This window comes from Macaca fascicularis, chromosome 3 (assembly GCF_037993035.2).
Source record: "Macaca fascicularis isolate 582-1 chromosome 3, T2T-MFA8v1.1".
NCBI lineage: Eukaryota > Metazoa > Chordata > Mammalia > Primates > Cercopithecidae > Macaca > Macaca fascicularis.
The window spans coordinates 71,501,173-71,519,811 of NC_088377.1; positions in this window are offsets into that span (position 1 = coordinate 71,501,173).

Genomic DNA, 18,639 nt, shown 5'->3' on the forward strand with positions numbered 1-18,639 from the left:
CACCGCGAAATCCCTAACCATCCAAAAGGATCCGCGCCATGCGTCAAGCTTGCCTGGACCCAGTGGGGGTCAGTCTCCTTAAATGTTGCCCCCTCCCCCCGCCCCGTGATTTCTGACTACAGCAGGCCTGTGTTCTCGGGGTGCTCTCTCCCGGGAGGGGCTTCCTGGCGGAGCAGAACCGCGCAGCCTGAGAAGGTGCCCGGAGGTGTGTTTGTGCGGGATTGTTTCGAGTGTTGGCTGCCCGTGTGTGTAGGCGGCACTGTGTGTGTGTGTGTGTGTGTGTGTGTGTGTGTGTGTGTGTGTGTGTGTGTCTGTTTGTGTTTGTGCGGGCAGGCGCGCGCGTGCTTGTGTGTGGCTCTGCGCGCGCGTCTGTGTGTTTGGGCGTGTGTCTCTGTGGGCCTGTGTGCTGTGTGCCTGTACGTGGCGCCTGCCGATAGGAAGATGGCTCAAGCACTGCAGCCCTTATTTGTTTTTTCTTTTCGTGTACCCCTCCTGCCCCCGAGTCCACCGACCTTCTGGTCCGCCACTCTGTGAGGCTCTGCTTGGGTTCCGGAACTCCGTGTCCTTTGTTTTTTTCCGTGGTTCCTGTATCCGGGGTGAACTGTGGGACTGGCTGAGACTCGCAGGAGCCCTAAGCACCTCCCCCGCCGCAAAGCGGCAACTCTGCTAGCAAGGAAGAGGAGCACACCACCCCCGAGAACGGAAACCTCCGAGTGCCTCATTTTCCTGTGGCCAAGCCAGGGCCCGACCCTAGCAGTCCTGTGCGCAGGGCTCCTCGAATCCCCCTGGAATTCGGTTCCTAGCCGAGCAGCCGCTTCACGTCGTGAGGTCAGGAGGCGGGCACTCCTCCATCGTCTTGAGATTTCATTCCGGGGACGGAGAGGTTGGGCAGCAGTTTGTTCAGATGGGGTGAGGATGCAGTCTGGTGAGGTGTGCGTGGGGTCCCCCACCTTCATCTGCTAAACAGGTGCCTCCAGATGAATACGGAAGGTACTTCCGACTCCACCCCCGCGTTCCCTTGGTGGCACTAGCGGTCCGCACCCTGGCCCGGTGCCCATGTGGGAGGACTCCAACGTGCTGGGGGTTCAGTTGGAGCACAATCCCCGGCCATTCTGGCCAGCTTTCGATTTAGGCTGTCATGCCGGGAAACACGTGGGAGTGGGATGCACTGAGGCTGGCTGGGATGTGGCCTGCATAGGGGCCTCCTCTTTTCCTGACTCCCACGCTTCTCGTGGGCCTAGGGTTTCCTGGGTCTGGCTCAAAGACTTCCACAGTCACCGTTTCCCTGTTCACGGAGGACGACCCTCATGGGGACCGTTGTACACGTGTTTCCTTCTAAACGCCGTCACGGTGCAAGGACTCGGCTGCTGTGATCCTTTTGGAAGAGTGAATTCCGGCGACATCTGCCCACAAGGAAACTCTGGTCCTCCCAGTTCTCTCAGAGTGCTGCGTGATTCCCGTAGGATGAGAAGCGGGCAACCGTGTCTGGCTTTTGCCTGGTCATCTAGGTTCATTTCATCTGCACGTCCATTGTCCTCGTGGAGGGGCTGTTGCTGGGTGGAACGGCCTCTCGCCTCGGATCTTTGGGCTGCCAGGAACTTCAGGGGGCACAAGGCTCTTGGAGTGGGCTGACTTCAGTCCAGGTCGTGGGTCGTGGTCTCTTTGTAGGGCCCGGGTTTGTCTGCACTCTGCTGGAGGCTCTTGATTCCTCTGGCAAGAGTCCGTGAACTTGACTTGGACTCCAGCACAAACCTTCTCGTTCTCCCAGGCGGGCCTTGCTTTTGTCTTGCTCTCACAGGGGATCCACAGTGCCCCTCAACAGCACTGGTGGACAACCACTTCAATCTTGCAATCGCCGCAGATGGCCTCTGAGACCCTCTCTCCACCTCACGTGCCCCCATGGGATGCCAGTTCCAGGGGTGAGACCCCTTCTCCACTGTGTCCTTCCCTTGGTGGCAGTTCCCTTTTCTCTCCGACTGCCGTGCTGAGAAGCAGGAGTCCATAAACAGCCCAGGATGAAGGGAGGCAGTAAGCTCAAGGGTCCCGCAATCTTCCGCTGACACCCTCCTCTGGGGTCTCAGGTATTCATCCATCAGCCGGAGAGCCCTCGACGACTCACCAGACTGCATTCCCAACCCTCTGGGACCCGATTCCTGCACAGAGCCGTTTTCGGGAATGAAGTCGGAAGAGCCCTCTCCAGCGCCCTCCTCGCAGTCTCCCATCGCCTCCTCCTCCAGGGGGAGGCGACCACGGAGACGGCCTCGGGAGGCCCTTTGGGGGAGACTTTTCTCGGCCCGCAATGGTAGTCGGAGGCAGCCCTTTTCCTCAGACCAGGCCGGCTCTGCCTGCACCATGTTCCTTGCTTAGGCAGGCTGACAACCATGCCAGCCTGGCGCCCGAGCCAGCCCCTCGAGTGCGCATGCGCCAGTGGCCGGGCACCTGGCGCGAGTGCTGAGCCCTGGCTTGCGTCACAGTGAAGGTCTTCGTTGCCTGGCGACGAGTCCCTGCGGCTTAGCGGAGAGGGGGGACCTCTGTGATGGGCGTCGGTGTTGGGCTCCCGCCTGCGTTCTCTTGGGTATCCACGGTATATTCCCACCATCTAGGACAGGGCAGGGCAATCCAGCCTGAGGAAACATCCGGGTAAGGCCCAGGGATCCACCGCGAAATCCCTAACCATCCAAAAGGATCCGCGCCATGCGTCAAGCTTGCCTGGACCCAGTGGGGGTCAGTCTCCTTAAATGTTGCCCCCTCCCCCCGCCCCGTGATTTCTGACTACAGCAGGCCTGTGTTCTCGGGGTGCTCTCTCCCGGGAGGGGCTTCCTGGCGGAGCAGAACCGCGCAGCCTGAGAAGGTGCCCGGAGGTGTGTTTGTGCGGGATTGTTTCGAGTGTTGGCTGCCCGTGTGTGTAGGCGGCACTGTGTGTGTGTGTGTGTGTGTGTGTGTGTGTGTGTGTGTGTGTGTGTCTGTTTGTGTTTGTGCGGGCAGGCGCGCGCGTGCTTGTGTGTGGCTCTGCGCGCGCGTGTGTGTGTTTGGGCGTGTGTCTCTGTGGGCCTGTGTGCTGTGTGCCTGTACGTGGCGCCTGCCGATAGGAAGATGGCTCAAGCACTGCAGCCCTTATTTGTTTTTTCTTTTCGTGTACCCCTCCTGCCCCCGAGTCCACCGACCTTCTGGTCCGCCACTCTGTGAGGCTCTGCTTGGGTTCCGGAACTCCGTGTCCTTTGTTTTTTTCCGTGGTTCCTGTATCCGGGGTGAACTGTGGGACTGGCTGAGACTCGCAGGAGCCCTAAGCACCTCCCCCGCCGCAAAGCGGCAACTCTGCTAGCAAGGAAGAGGAGCACACCACCCCCGAGAACGGAAACCTCCGAGTGCCTCATTTTCCTGTGGCCAAGCCAGGGCCCGACCCTAGCAGTCCTGTGCGCAGGGCTCCTCGAATCCCCCTGGAATTCGGTTCCTAGCCGAGCAGCCGCTTCACGTCGTGAGGTCAGGAGGCGGGCACTCCTCCATCGTCTTGAGATTTCATTCCGGGGACGGAGAGGTTGGGCAGCAGTTTGTTCAGATGGGGTGAGGATGCAGTCTGGTGAGGTGTGCGTGGGGTCCCCCACCTTCATCTGCTAAACAGGTGCCTCCAGATGAATACGGAAGGTACTTCCGACTCCACCCCCGCGTTCCCTTGGTGGCACTAGCGGTCCGCACCCTGGCCCGGTGCCCATGTGGGAGGACTCCAACGTGCTGGGGGTTCAGTTGGAGCACAATCCCCGGCCATTCTGGCCAGCTTTCGATTTAGGCTGTCATGCCGGGAAACACGTGGGAGTGGGATGCACTGAGGCTGGCTGGGATGTGGCCTGCATAGGGGCCTCCTCTTTTCCTGACTCCCACGCTTCTCGTGGGCCTAGGGTTTCCTGGGTCTGGCTCAAAGACTTCCACAGTCACCGTTTCCCTGTTCACGGAGGACGACCCTCATGGGGACCGTTGTACACGTGTTTCCTTCTAAACGCCGTCACGGTGCAAGGACTCGGCTGCTGTGATCCTTTTGGAAGAGTGAATTCCGGCGACATCTGCCCACAAGGAAACTCTGGTCCTCCCAGTTCTCTCAGAGTGCTGCGTGATTCCCGTAGGATGAGAAGCGGGCAACCGTGTCTGGCTTTTGCCTGGTCATCTAGGTTCATTTCATCTGCACGTCCATTGTCCTCGTGGAGGGGCTGTTGCTGGGTGGAACGGCCTCTCGCCTCGGATCTTTGGGCTGCCAGGAACTTCAGGGGGCACAAGGCTCTTGGAGTGGGCTGACTTCAGTCCAGGTCGTGGGTCGTGGTCTCTTTGTAGGGCCCGGGTTTGTCTGCACTCTGCTGGAGGCTCTTGATTCCTCTGGCAAGAGTCCGTGAACTTGACTTGGACTCCAGCACAAACCTTCTCGTTCTCCCAGGCGGGCCTTGCTTTTGTCTTGCTCTCACAGGGGATCCACAGTGCCCCTCAACAGCACTGGTGGACAACCACTTCAATCTTGCAATCGCCGCAGATGGCCTCTGAGACCCTCTCTCTACCTCACGTGCCCCCATGGGATGCCAGTTCCAGGGGTGAGACCCCTTCTCCACTGTGTCCTTCCCTTGGTGGCAGTTCCCTTTTCTCTCCGACTGCCGTGCTGAGAAGCAGGAGTCCATAAACAGCCCAGGATGAAGGGAGGCAGTAAGCTCAAGGGTCCCGCAATCTTCCGCTGACACCCTCCTCTGGGGTCTCAGGTATTCATCCATCAGCCGGAGAGCCCTCGACGACTCACCAGACTGCATTCCCAACCCTCTGGGACCCGATTCCTGCACAGAGCCGTTTTCGGGAATGAAGTCGGAAGAGCCCTCTCCAGCGCCCTCCTCGCAGTCTCCCATCGCCTCCTCCTCCAGGGGGAGGCGACCACGGAGACGGCCTCGGGAGGCCCTTTGGGGGAGACTTTTCTCGGCCCGCAATGGTAGTCGGAGGCAGCCCTTTTCCTCAGACCAGGCCGGCTCTGCCTGCACCATGTTCCTTGCTTAGGCAGGCTGACAACCATGCCAGCCTGGCGCCCGAGCCAGCCCCTCGAGTGCGCATGCGCCAGTGGCCGGGCACCTGGCGCGAGTGCTGAGCCCTGGCTTGCGTCACAGTGAAGGTCTTCGTTGCCTGGCGACGAGTCCCTGCGGCTTAGCGGAGAGGGGGGACCTCTGTGATGGGCGTCGGTGTTGGGCTCCCGCCTGCGTTCTCTTGGGTATCCACGGTATATTCCCACCATCTAGGACAGGGCAGGGCAATCCAGCCTGAGGAAACATCCGGGTAAGGCCCAGGGATCCACCGCGAAATCCCTAACCATCCAAAAGGATCCGCGCCATGCGTCAAGCTTGCCTGGACCCAGTGGGGGTCAGTCTCCTTAAATGTTGCCCCCTCCCCCCGCCCCGTGATTTCTGACTACAGCAGGCCTGTGTTCTCGGGGTGCTCTCTCCCGGGAGGGGCTTCCTGGCGGAGCAGAACCACACAGCCTGAGAAGGTGCCCGGAGGTGTATTTGTGCGGGATTGTTTCGAGTGTTGGCTGCCCGTGTGTGTAGGCGGCACTGTGTGTGTGTGTGTGTGTGTGTGTGTGTGTGTGTGTGTCTGTTTGTGTTTGTGCGGGCAGGCGCGCGCGTGCTTGTGTGTGGCTCTGCGCGCGCGTGTGTGTGTTTGGGCGTGTGTCTCTGTGGGCCTGTGTGCTGTGTGCCTGTACGTGGCGCCTGCCGATAGGAAGATGGCTCAAGCACTGCAGCCCTTATTTGTTTTTTCTTTTCGTGTACCCCTCCTGCCCCCGAGTCCACCGACCTTCTGGTCCGCCACTCTGTGAGGCTCTGCTTGGGTTCCGGAACTCCGTGTCCTTTGTTTTTTTCCGTGGTTCCTGTATCCGGGGTGAACTGTGGGACTGGCTGAGACTCGCAGGAGCCCTAAGCACCTCCCCCGCCGCAAAGCGGCAACTCTGCTAGCAAGGAAGAGGAGCACACCACCCCCGAGAACGGAAACCTCCGAGTGCCTCATTTTCCTGTGGCCAAGCCAGGGCCCGACCCTAGCAGTCCTGTGCGCAGGGCTCCTCGAATCCCCCTGGAATTCGGTTCCTAGCCGAGCAGCCGCTTCACGTCGTGAGGTCAGGAGGCGGGCACTCCTCCATCGTCTTGAGATTTCATTCCGGGGACGGAGAGGTTGGGCAGCAGTTTGTTCAGATGGGGTGAGGATGCAGTCTGGTGAGGTGTGCGTGGGGTCCCCCACCTTCATCTGCTAAACAGGTGCCTCCAGATGAATACGGAAGGTACTTCCGACTCCACCCCCGCGTTCCCTTGGTGGCACTAGCGGTCCGCACCCTGGCCCGGTGCCCATGTGGGAGGACTCCAACGTGCTGGGGGTTCAGTTGGAGCACAATCCCCGGCCATTCTGGCCAGCTTTCGATTTAGGCTGTCATGCCGGGAAACACGTGGGAGTGGGATGCACTGAGGCTGGCTGGGATGTGGCCTGCATAGGGGCCTCCTCTTTTCCTGACTCCCACGCTTCTCGTGGGCCTAGGGTTTCCTGGGTCTGGCTCAAAGACTTCCACAGTCACCGTTTCCCTGTTCACGGAGGACGACCCTCATGGGGACCGTTGTAGACGTGTTTCCTTCTAAACGCCGTCACGGTGCAAGGACTCGGCTGCTGTGATCCTTTTGGAAGAGTGAATTCCGGCGACATCTGCCCACAAGGAAACTCTGGTCCTCCCAGTTCTCTCAGAGTGCTGCGTGATTCCCGTAGGATGAGAAGCGGGCAACCGTGTCTGGCTTTTGCCTGGTCATCTAGGTTCATTTCATCTGCACGTCCATTGTCCTCGTGGAGGGGCTGTTGCTGGGTGGAACGGCCTCTCGCCTCGGATCTTTGGGCTGCCAGGAACTTCAGGGGGCACAAGGCTCTTGGAGTGGGCTGACTTCAGTCCAGGTCGTGGGTCGTGGTCTCTTTGTAGGGCCCGGGTTTGTCTGCACTCTGCTGGAGGCTCTTGATTCCTCTGGCAAGAGTCCGTGAACTTGACTTGGACTCCAGGACAAACCTTCTCGTTCTCCCAGGCGGGCCTTGCTTTTGTCTTGCTCTCACAGGGGATCCACAGTGCCCCTCAACAGCACTGGTGGACAACCACTTCAATCTTGCAATCGCCGCAGATGGCCTCTGAGACCCTCTCTCCACCTCACGTGCCCCCATGGGATGCCAGTTCCAGGGGTGAGACCCCTTCTCCACTGTGTCCTTCCCTTGGTGGCAGTTCCCTTTTCTCTCCGACTGCCGTGCTGAGAAGCAGGAGTCCATAAACAGCCCAGGATGAAGGGAGGCAGTAAGCTCAAGGGTCCCGCAATCTTCCGCTGACACCCTCCTCTGGGGTCTCAGGTATTCATCCATCAGCCGGAGAGCCCTCAACGACTCACCAGACTGCATTCCCAACCCTCTGGGACCCGATTCCTGCACAGAGCCGTTTTCGGGAATGAAGTCGGAAGAGCCCTCTCCAGCGCCCTCCTCGCAGTCTCCCATCGCCTCCTCCTCCAGGGGGAGGCGACCACGGAGACGGCCTCGGGAGGCCCTTTGGGGGAGACTTTTCTCGGCCCGCAATGGTAGTCGGAGGCAGCCCTTTTCCTCAGACCAGGCCGGCTCTGCCTGCACCATGTTCCTTGCTTAGGCAGGCTGACAACCATGCCAGCCTGGCGCCCGAGCCAGCCCCTCGAGTGCGCATGCGCCAGTGGCCGGGCACCTGGCGCGAGTGCTGAGCCCTGGCTTGCGTCACAGTGAAGGTCTTCGTTGCCTGGCGACGAGTCCCTGCGGCTTAGCGGAGAGGGGGGACCTCTGTGATGGGCGTCGGTGTTGGGCTCCCGCCTGCGTTCTCTTGGGTATCCACGGTATATTCCCACCATCTAGGACAGGGCAGGGCAATCCAGCCTGAGGAAACATCCGGGTAAGGCCCAGGGATCCACCGCGAAATCCCTAACCATCCAAAAGGATCCGCGCCATGCGTCAAGCTTGCCTGGACCCAGTGGGGGTCAGTCTCCTTAAATGTTGCCCCCTCCCCCCGCCCCGTGATTTCTGACTACAGCAGGCCTGTGTTCTCGGGGTGCTCTCTCCCGGGAGGGGCTTCCTGGCGGAGCAGAACCGCGCAGCCTGAGAAGGTGCCCGGAGGTGTATTTGTGCGGGATTGTTTCGAGTGTTGGCTGCCCGTGTGTGTAGGCGGCACTGTGTGTGTGTGTGTGTGTGTGTGTGTGTGTGTGTGTGTGTGTGTGTGTGTCTGTTTGTGTTTGTGCGGGCAGGCGCGCGCGTGCTTGTGTGTGGCTCTGCGCGCGCGTGTGTGTGTTTGGGCGTGTGTCTCTGTGGGCCTGTGTGCTGTGTGCCTGTACGTGGCGCCTGCCGATAGGAAGATGGCTCAAGCACTGCAGCCCTTATTTGTTTTTTCTTTTCGTGTACCCCTCCTGCCCCCGAGTCCACCGACCTTCTGGTCCGCCACTCTGTGAGGCTCTGCTTGGGTTCCGGAACTCCGTGTCCTTTGTTTTTTTCCGTGGTTCCTGTATCCGGGGTGAACTGTGGGACTGGCTGAGACTCGCAGGAGCCCTAAGCACCTCCCCCGCTGCAAAGCGGCAACTCTGCTAGCAAGGAAGAGGAGCACACCACCCCGAGAACGGAAACCTCCGAGTGCCTCATTTTCCTGTGGCCAAGCCAGGGCCCGACCCTAGCAGTCCTGTGCGCAGGGCTCCTCGAATCCCCCTGGAATTCGGTTCCTAGCCGAGCAGCCGCTTCACGTCGTGAGGTCAGGAGGCGGGCACTCCTCCATCGTCTTGAGATTTCATTCCGGGGACGGAGAGGTTGGGCAGCAGTTTGTTTAGATGGGGTGAGGATGCAGTCTGGTGAGGTGTGCGTGGGGTCCCCCACCTTCATCTGCTAAACAGGTGCCTCCAGATGAATACGGAAGGTACTTCCGACTCCACCCCCGCGTTCCCTTGGTGGCACTAGCGGTCCGCACCCTGGCCCGGTGCCCATGTGGGAGGACTCCAACGTGCTGGGGGTTCAGTTGGAGCACAATCCCCGGCCATTCTGGCCAGCTTTCGATTTAGGCTGTCATGCCGGGAAACACGTGGGAGTGGGATGCACTGAGGCTGGCTGGGATGTGGCCTGCATAGGGGCCTCCTCTTTTCCTGACTCCCACGCTTCTCGTGGGCCTAGGGTTTCCTGGGTCTGGCTCAAAGACTTCCACAGTCACCGTTTCCCTGTTCACGGAGGACGACCCTCATGGGGACCGTTGTACACGTGTTTCCTTCTAAACGCCGTCACGGTGCAAGGACTCGGCTGCTGTGATCCTTTTGGAAGAGTGAATTCCGGCGACATCTGCCCACAAGGAAACTCTGGTCCTCCCAGTTCTCTCAGAGTGCTGCGTGATTCCCGTAGGATGAGAAGCAGGCAACCGTGTCTGGCTTTTGCCTGGTCATCTAGGTTCATTTCATCTGCACGTCCATTGTCCTCGTGGAGGGGCTGTTGCTGGGTGGAACGGCCTCTCGCCTCGGATCTTTGGGCTGCCAGGAACTTCAGGGGGCACAAGGCTCTTGGAGTGGGCTGACTTCAGTCCAGGTCGTGGGTCGTGGTCTCTTTGTAGGGCCCGGGTTTGTCTGCACTCTGCTGGAGGCTCTTGATTCCTCTGGCAAGAGTCCGTGAACTTGACTTGGACTCCAGCACAAACCTTCTCGTTCTCCCAGGCGGGCCTTGCTTTTGTCTTGCTCTCACAGGGGATCCACAGTGCCCCTCAACAGCACTGGTGGACAACCACTTCAATCTTGCAATCGCCGCAGATGGCCTCTGAGACCCTCTCTCCACCTCACGTGCCCCCATGGGATGCCAGTTCCAGGGGTGAGACCCCTTCTCCACTGTGTCCTTCCCTTGGTGGCAGTTCCCTTTTCTCTCCGACTGCCGTGCTGAGAAGCAGGAGTCCATAAACAGCCCAGGATGAAGGGAGGCAGTAAGCTCAAGGGTCCCGCAATCTTCCACTGACACCCTCCTCTGGGGTCTCAGGTATTCATCCATCAGCCGGAGAGCCCTCAACGACTCACCAGACTGCATTCCCAACCCTCTGGGACCCGATTCCTGCACAGAGCCGTTTTCGGGAATGAAGTCGGAAGAGCCCTCTCCAGCGCCCTCCTCGCAGTCTCCCATCGCCTCCTCCTCCAGGGGGAGGCGACCACGGAGACGGCCTCGGGAGGCCCTTTGGGGGAGACTTTTCTCGGCCCGCAATGGTAGTCGGAGGCAGCCCTTTTCCTCAGACCAGGCCGGCTCTGCCTGCACCATGTTCCTTGCTTAGGCAGGCTGACAACCATGCCAGCCTGGCGCCCGAGCCAGCCCCTCGAGTGCGCATGCGCCAGTGGCCGGGCACCTGGCGCGAGTGCTGAGCCCTGGCTTGCGTCACAGTGAAGGTCTTCGTTGCCTGGCGACGAGTCCCTGCAGCTTAGCGGAGACGGGGGACCTCTGTGATGGGCGTCGGTGTTGGGCTCCCGCCTGCGTTCTCTTGGGTATCCACGGTATATTCCCACCATCTAGGACAGGGCAGGGCAATCCAGCCTGAGGAAACATCCGGGTAAGGCCCAGGGATCCACCGCGAAATCCCTAACCATCCAAAAGGATCCGCGCCATGCGTCAAGCTTGCCTGGACCCAGTGGGGGTCAGTCTCCTTAAATGTTGCCCCCTCCCCCCGCCCCGTGATTTCTGACTACAGCAGGCCTGTGTTCTCGGGGTGCTCTCTCCCGGGAGGGGCTTCCTGGCGGAGCAGAACCGCGCAGCCTGAGAAGGTGCCCGGAGGTGTATTTGTGCGGGATTGTTTCGAGTGTTGGCTGCCCGTGTGTGTAGGCGGCACTGTGTGTGTGTGTGTGTGTGTGTGTGTGTGTGTGTGTGTGTGTGTGTCTGTTTGTGTTTGTGCGGGCAGGCGCGCGCGTGCTTGTGTGTGGCTCTGCGCGCGCGTGTGTGTGTTTGGGCGTGTGTCTCTGTGGGCCTGTGTGCTGTGTGCCTGTACGTGGCGCCTGCCGATAGGAAGATGGCTCAAGCACTGCAGCCCTTATTTGTTTTTTCTTTTCGTGTACCCCTCCTGCCCCCGAGTCCACCGACCTTCTGGTCCGCCACTCTGTGAGGCTCTGCTTGGGTTCCGGAACTCCGTGTCCTTTGTTTTTTTCCGTGGTTCCTGTATCCGGGGTGAACTGTGGGACTGGCTGAGACTCGCAGGAGCCCTAAGCACCTCCCCCGCTGCAAAGCGGCAACTCTGCTAGCAAGGAAGAGGAGCACACCACCCCGAGAACGGAAACCTCCGAGTGCCTCATTTTCCTGTGGCCAAGCCAGGGCCAGACCCTAGCAGTCCTGTGCGCAGGGCTCCTCGAATCCCCCTGGAATTCGGTTCCTAGCCGAGCAGCCGCTTCACGTCGTGAGGTCAGGAGGCGGGCACTCCTCCATCGTCTTGAGATTTCATTCCGGGGACGGAGAGGTTGGGCAGCAGTTTGTTTAGATGGGGTGAGGATGCAGTCTGGTGAGGTGTGCGTGGGGTCCCCCACCTTCATCTGCTAAACAGGTGCCTCCAGATGAATACGGAAGGTACTTCCGACTCCACCCCCGCGTTCCCTTGGTGGCACTAGCGGTCCGCACCCTGGCCCGGTGCCCATGTGGGAGGACTCCAACGTGCTGGGGGTTCAGTTGGAGCACAATCCCCGGCCATTCTGGCCAGCTTTCGATTTAGGCTGTCATGCCGGGAAACACGTGGGAGTGGGATGCACTGAGGCTGGCTGGGATGTGGCCTGCATAGGGGCCTCCTCTTTTCCTGACTCCCACGCTTCTCGTGGGCCTAGGGTTTCCTGGGTCTGGCTCAAAGACTTCCACAGTCACCGTTTCCCTGTTCACGGAGGACGACCCTCATGGGGACCGTTGTACACGTGTTTCCTTCTAAACGCCGTCACGGTGCAAGGACTCGGCTGCTGTGATCCTTTTGGAAGAGTGAATTCCGGCGACATCTGCCCACAAGGAAACTCTGGTCCTCCCAGTTCTCTCAGAGTGCTGCGTGATTCCCGTAGGATGAGAAGCAGGCAACCGTGTCTGGCTTTTGCCTGGTCATCTAGGTTCATTTCATCTGCACGTCCATTGTCCTCGTGGAGGGGCTGTTGCTGGGTGGAACGGCCTCTCGCCTCGGATCTTTGGGCTGCCAGGAACTTCAGGGGGCACAAGGCTCTTGGAGTGGGCTGACTTCAGTCCAGGTCGTGGGTCGTGGTCTCTTTGTAGGGCCCGGGTTTGTCTGCACTCTGCTGGAGGCTCTTGATTCCTCTGGCAAGAGTCCGTGAACTTGACTTGGACTCCAGCACAAACCTTCTCGTTCTCCCAGGCGGGCCTTGCTTTTGTCTTGCTCTCACAGGGGATCCACAGTGCCCCTCAACAGCACTGGTGGACAACCACTTCAATCTTGCAATCGCCGCAGATGGCCTCTGAGACCCTCTCTCCACCTCACGTGCCCCCATGGGATGCCAGTTCCAGGGGTGAGACCCCTTCTCCACTGTGTCCTTCCCTTGGTGGCAGTTCCCTTTTCTCTCCGACTGCCGTGCTGAGAAGCAGGAGTCCATAAACAGCCCAGGATGAAGGGAGGCAGTAAGCTCAAGGGTCCCGCAATCTTCCACTGACACCCTCCTCTGGGGTCTCAGGTATTCATCCATCAGCCGGAGAGCCCTCAACGACTCACCAGACTGCATTCCCAACCCTCTGGGACCCGATTCCTGCACAGAGCCGTTTTCGGGAATGAAGTCGGAAGAGCCCTCTCCAGCGCCCTCCTCGCAGTCTCCCATCGCCTCCTCCTCCAGGGGGAGGCGACCACGGAGACGGCCTCGGGAGGCCCTTTGGGGGAGACTTTTCTCGGCCCGCAATGGTAGTCGGAGGCAGCCCTTTTCCTCAGACCAGGCCGGCTCTGCCTGCACCATGTTCCTTGCTTAGGCAGGCTGACAACCATGCCAGCCTGGCGCCCGAGCCAGCCCCTCGAGTGCGCATGCGCCAGTGGCCGGGCACCTGGCGCGAGTGCTGAGCCCTGGCTTGCGTCACAGTGAAGGTCTTCGTTGCCTGGCGACGAGTCCCTGCAGCTTAGCGGAGACGGGGGACCTCTGTGATGGGCGTCGGTGTTGGGCTCCCGCCTGCGTTCTCTTGGGTATCCACGGTATATTCCCACCATCTAGGACAGGGCAGGGCAATCCAGCCTGAGGAAACATCCGGGTAAGGCCCAGGGATCCACCGCGAAATCCCTAACCATCCAAAAGGATCCGCGCCATGCGTCAAGCTTGCCTGGACCCAGTGGGGGTCAGTCTCCTTAAATGTTGCCCCCTCCCCCCGCCCCGTGATTTCTGACTACAGCAGGCCTGTGTTCTCGGGGTGCTCTCTCCCGGGAGGGGCTTCCTGGCGGAGCAGAACCGCGCAGCCTGAGAAGGTGCCCGGAGGTGTATTTGTGCGGGATTGTTTCGAGTGTTGGCTGCCCGTGTGTGTAGGCGGCACTGTGTGTGTGTGTGTGTGTGTGTGTGTGTGTGTGTGTGTGTGTGTGTGTGTCTGTTTGTGTTTGTGCGGGCAGGCGCGCGCGTGCTTGTGTGTGGCTCTGCGCGCGCGTGTGTGTGTTTGGGCGTGTGTCTCTGTGGGCCTGTGTGCTGTGTGCCTGTACGTGGCGCCTGCCGATAGGAAGATGGCTCAAGCACTGCAGCCCTTATTTGTTTTTTCTTTTCGTGTACCCCTCCTGCCCCCGAGTCCACCGACCTTCTGGTCCGCCACTCTGTGAGGCTCTGCTTGGGTTCCGGAACTCCGTGTCCTTTGTTTTTTTCCGTGGTTCCTGTATCCGGGGTGAACTGTGGGACTGGCTGAGACTCGCAGGAGCCCTAAGCACCTCCCCCGCCGCAAAGCGGCAACTCTGCTAGCAAGGAAGAGGAGCACACCACCCCCGAGAACGGAAACCTCCGAGTGCCTCATTTTCCTGTGGCCAAGCCAGGGCCCGACCCTAGCAGTCCTGTGCGCAGGGCTCCTCGAATCCCCCTGGAATTCGGTTCCTAGCCGAGCAGCCGCTTCACGTCGTGAGGTCAGGAGGCGGGCACTCCTCCATCGTCTTGAGATTTCATTCCGGGGACGGAGAGGTTGGGCAGCAGTTTGTTCAGATGGGGTGAGGATGCAGTCTGGTGAGGTGTGCGTGGGGTCCCCCACCTTCATCTGCTAAACAGGTGCCTCCAGATGAATACGGAAGGTACTTCCGACTCCACCCCCGCGTTCCCTTGGTGGCACTAGCGGTCCGCACCCTGGCCCGGTGCCCATGTGGGAGGACTCCAACGTGCTGGGGGTTCAGTTGGAGCACAATCCCCGGCCATTCTGGCCAGCTTTCGATTTAGGCTGTCATGCCGGGAAACACGTGGGAGTGGGATGCACTGAGGCTGGCTGGGATGTGGCCTGCATAGGGGCCTCCTCTTTTCCTGACTCCCACGCTTCTCGTGGGCCTAGGGTTTCCTGGGTCTGGCTCAAAGACTTCCACAGTCACCGTTTCCCTGTTCACGGAGGACGACCCTCATGGGGACCGTTGTACACGTGTTTCCTTCTAAACGCCGTCACGGTGCAAGGACTCGGCTGCTGTGATCCTTTTGGAAGAGTGAATTCCGGCGACATCTGCCCACAAGGAAACTCTGGTCCTCCCAGTTCTCTCAGAGTGCTGCGTGATTCCCGTAGGATGAGAAGCGGGCAACCGTGTCTGGCTTTTGCCTGGTCATCTAGGTTCATTTCATCTGCACGTCCATTGTCCTCGTGGAGGGGCTGTTGCTGGGTGGAACGGCCTCTCGCCTCGGATCTTTGGGCTGCCAGGAACTTCAGGGGGCACAAGGCTCTTGGAGTGGGCTGACTTCAGTCCAGGTCGTGGGTCGTGGTCTCTTTGTAGGGCCCGGGTTTGTCTGCACTCTGCTGGAGGCTCTTGATTCCTCTGGCAAGAGTCCGTGAACTTGACTTGGACTCCAGCACAAACCTTCTCGTTCTCCCAGGCGGGCCTTGCTTTTGTCTTGCTCTCACAGGGGATCCACAGTGCCCCTCAACAGCACTGGTGGACAACCACTTCAATCTTGCAATCGCCGCAGATGGCCTCTGAGACCCTCTCTCCACCTCACGTGCCCCCATGGGATGCCAGTTCCAGGGGTGAGACCCCTTCTCCACTGTGTCCTTCCCTTGGTGGCAGTTCCCTTTTCTCTCCGACTGCCGTGCTGAGAAGCAGGAGTCCATAAACAGCCCAGGATGAAGGGAGGCAGTAAGCTCAAGGGTCCCGCAATCTTCCGCTGACACCCTCCTCTGGGGTCTCAGGTATTCATCCATCAGCCGGAGAGCCCTCGACGACTCACCAGACTGCATTCCCAACCCTCTGGGACCCGATTCCTGCACAGAGCCGTTTTCGGGAATGAAGTCGGAAGAGCCCTCTCCAGCGCCCTCCTCGCAGTCTCCCATCGCCTCCTCCTCCAGGGGGAGGCGACCACGGAGACGGCCTCGGGAGGCCCTTTGGGGGAGACTTTTCTCGGCCCGCAATGGTAGTCGGAGGCAGCCCTTTTCCTCAGACCAGGCCGGCTCTGCCTGCACCATGTTCCTTGCTTAGGCAGGCTGACAACCATGCCAGCCTGGCGCCCGAGCCAGCCCCTCGAGTGCGCATGCGCCAGTGGCCGGGCACCTGGCGCGAGTGCTGAGCCCTGGCTTGCGTCACAGTGAAGGTCTTCGTTGCCTGGCGACGAGTCCCTGCGGCTTAGCGGAGAGGGGGGACCTCTGTGATGGGCGTCGGTGTTGGGCTCCCGCCTGCGTTCTCTTGGGTATCCACGGTATATTCCCACCATCTAGGACAGGGCAGGGCAATCCAGCCTGAGGAAACATCCGGGTAAGGCCCAGGGATCCACCGCGAAATCCCTAACCATCCAAAAGGATCCGCGCCATGCGTCAAGCTTGCCTGGACCCAGTGGGGGTCAGTCTCCTTAAATGTTGCCCCCTCCCCCCGCCCCGTGATTTCTGACTACAGCAGGCCTGTGTTCTCGGGGTGCTCTCTCCCGGGAGGGGCTTCCTGGCGGAGCAGAACCGCGCAGCCTGAGAAGGTGCCCGGAGGTGTATTTGTGCGGGATTGTTTCGAGTGTTGGCTGCCCGTGTGTATAGGCGGCACTGTGTGTGTGTGTGTGTGTGTGTGTGTGTGTGTGTGTGTGTGTGTGTGTGTCTGTTTGTGTTTGTGCGGGCAGGCGCGCGCGTGCTTGTGTGTGGCTCTGCGCGCGCGTGTGTGTGTTTGGGCGTGTGTCTCTGTGGGCCTGTGTGCTGTGTGCCTGTACGTGGCGCCTGCCGATAGGAAGATGGCTCAAGCACTGCAGCCCTTATTTGTTTTTTCTTTTCGTGTACCCCTCCTGCCCCCGAGTCCACCGACCTTCTGGTCCGCCACTCTGTGAGGCTCTGCTTGGGTTCCGGAACTCCGTGTCCTTTGTTTTTTTCCGTGGTTCCTGTATCCGGGGTGAACTGTGGGACTGGCTGAGACTCGCAGGAGCCCTAAGCACCTCCCCCACCGCAAAGCGGCAACTCTGCTAGCAAGGAAGAGGAGCACACCACCCCCGAGAACGGAAACCTCCGAGTGCCTCATTTTCCTGTGGCCAAGCCAGGGCCCGACCCTAGCAGTCCTGTGCGCAGGGCTCCTCGAATCCCCCTGGAATTCGGTTCCTAGCCGAGCAGCCGCTTCACGTCGTGAGGTCAGGAGGCGGGCACTCCTCCATCGTCTTGAGATTTCATTCCGGAGACGGAGAGGTTGGGCAGCAGTTTGTTCAGATGGGGTGAGGATGCAGTCTGGTGAGGTGTGCGTGGGGTCCCCCACCTTCATCTGCTAAACAGGTGCCTCCAGATGAATACGGAAGGTACTTCCGACTCCACCCCCGCGTTCCCTTGGTGGCACTAGCGGTCCGCACCCTGGCCCGGTGCCCATGTGGGAGGACTCCAACGTGCTGGGGGTTCAGTTGGAGCACAATCCCCGGCCATTCTGGCCAGCTTTCGATTTAGGCTGTCATGCCGGGAAACACGTGGGAGTGGGATGCACTGAGGCTGGCTGGGATGTGGCCTGCATAGGGGCCTCCTCTTTTCCTGACTCCCACGCTTCTCGTGGGCCTAGGGTTTCCTGGGTCTGGCTCAAAGACTTCCACAGTCACCGTTTCCCTGTTCACGGAGGACGACCCTCATGGGGACCGTTGTACACGTGTTTCCTTCTAAACGCCGTCACGGTGCAAGGACTCGGCTGCTGTGATCCTTTTGGAAGAGTGAATTCCGGCGACATCTGCCCACAAGGAAACTCTGGTCCTCCCAGTTCTCTCAGAGTGCTGCGTGATTCCCGTAGGATGAGAAGCGGGCAACCGTGTCTGGCTTTTGCCTGGTCATCTAGGTTCATTTCATCTGCACGTCCATTGTCCTCGTGGAGGGGCTGTTGCTGGGTGGAACGGCCTCTCGCCTCGGATCTTTGGGCTGCCAGGAACTTCAGGGGGCACAAGGCTCTTGGAGTGGGCTGACTTCAGTCCAGGTCGTGGGTCGTGGTCTCTTTGTAGGGCCCGGGTTTGTCTGCACTCTGCTGGAGGCTCTTGATTCCTCTGGCAAGAGTCCGTGAACTTGACTTGGACTCCAGCACAAACCTTCTCGTTCTCCCAGGCGGGCCTTGCTTTTGTCTTGCTCTCACAGGGGATCCACAGTGCCCCTCAACAGCACTGGTGGACAACCACTTCAATCTTGCAATCGCCGCAGATGGCCTCTGAGACCCTCTCTCCACCTCACGTGCCCCCATGGGATGCCAGTTCCAGGGGTGAGACCCCTTCTCCACTGTGTCCTTCCCTTGGTGGCAGTTCCCTTTTCTCTCCGACTGCCGTGCTGAGAAGCAGGAGTCCATAAACAGCCCAGGATGAAGGGAGGCAGTAAGCTCAAGGGTCCCGCAATCTTCCGCTGACACCCTCCTCTGGGGTCTCAGGTATTCATCCATCAGCCGGAGAGCCCTCGACGACTCACCAGACTGCATTCCCAACCCTCTGGGACCCGATTCCTGCACAGAGCCGTTTTCGGGAATGAAGTCGGAAGAGCCCTCTCCAGCGCCCTCCTCGCAGTCTCCCATCGCCTCCTCCTCCAGGGGGAGGCGACCACGGAGACGGCCTCGGGAGGCCCTTTGGGGGAGACTTTTCTCGGCCCGCAATGGTAGTCGGAGGCAGCCCTTTTCCTCAGACCAGGCCGGCTCTGCCTGCACCATGTTCCTTGCTTAGGCAGGCTGACAACCATGCCAGCCTGGCGCCCGAGCCAGCCCCTCGAGTGCGCATGCGCCAGTGGCCGGGCACCTGGCGCGAGTGCTGAGCCCTGGCTTGCGTCACAGTGAAGGTCTTCGTTGCCTGGCGACGAGTCCCTGCGGCTTAGCGGAGAGGGGGGACCTCTGTGATGGGCGTCGGTGTTGGGCTCCCGCCTGCGTTCTCTTGGGTATCCACGGTATATTCCCACCATCTAGGACAGGGCAGGGCAATCCAGCCTGAGGAAACATCCGGGTAAGGCCCAGGGATCCACCGCGAAATCCCTAACCATCCAAAAGGATCCGCGCCATGCGTCAAGCTTGCCTGGACCCAGTGGGGG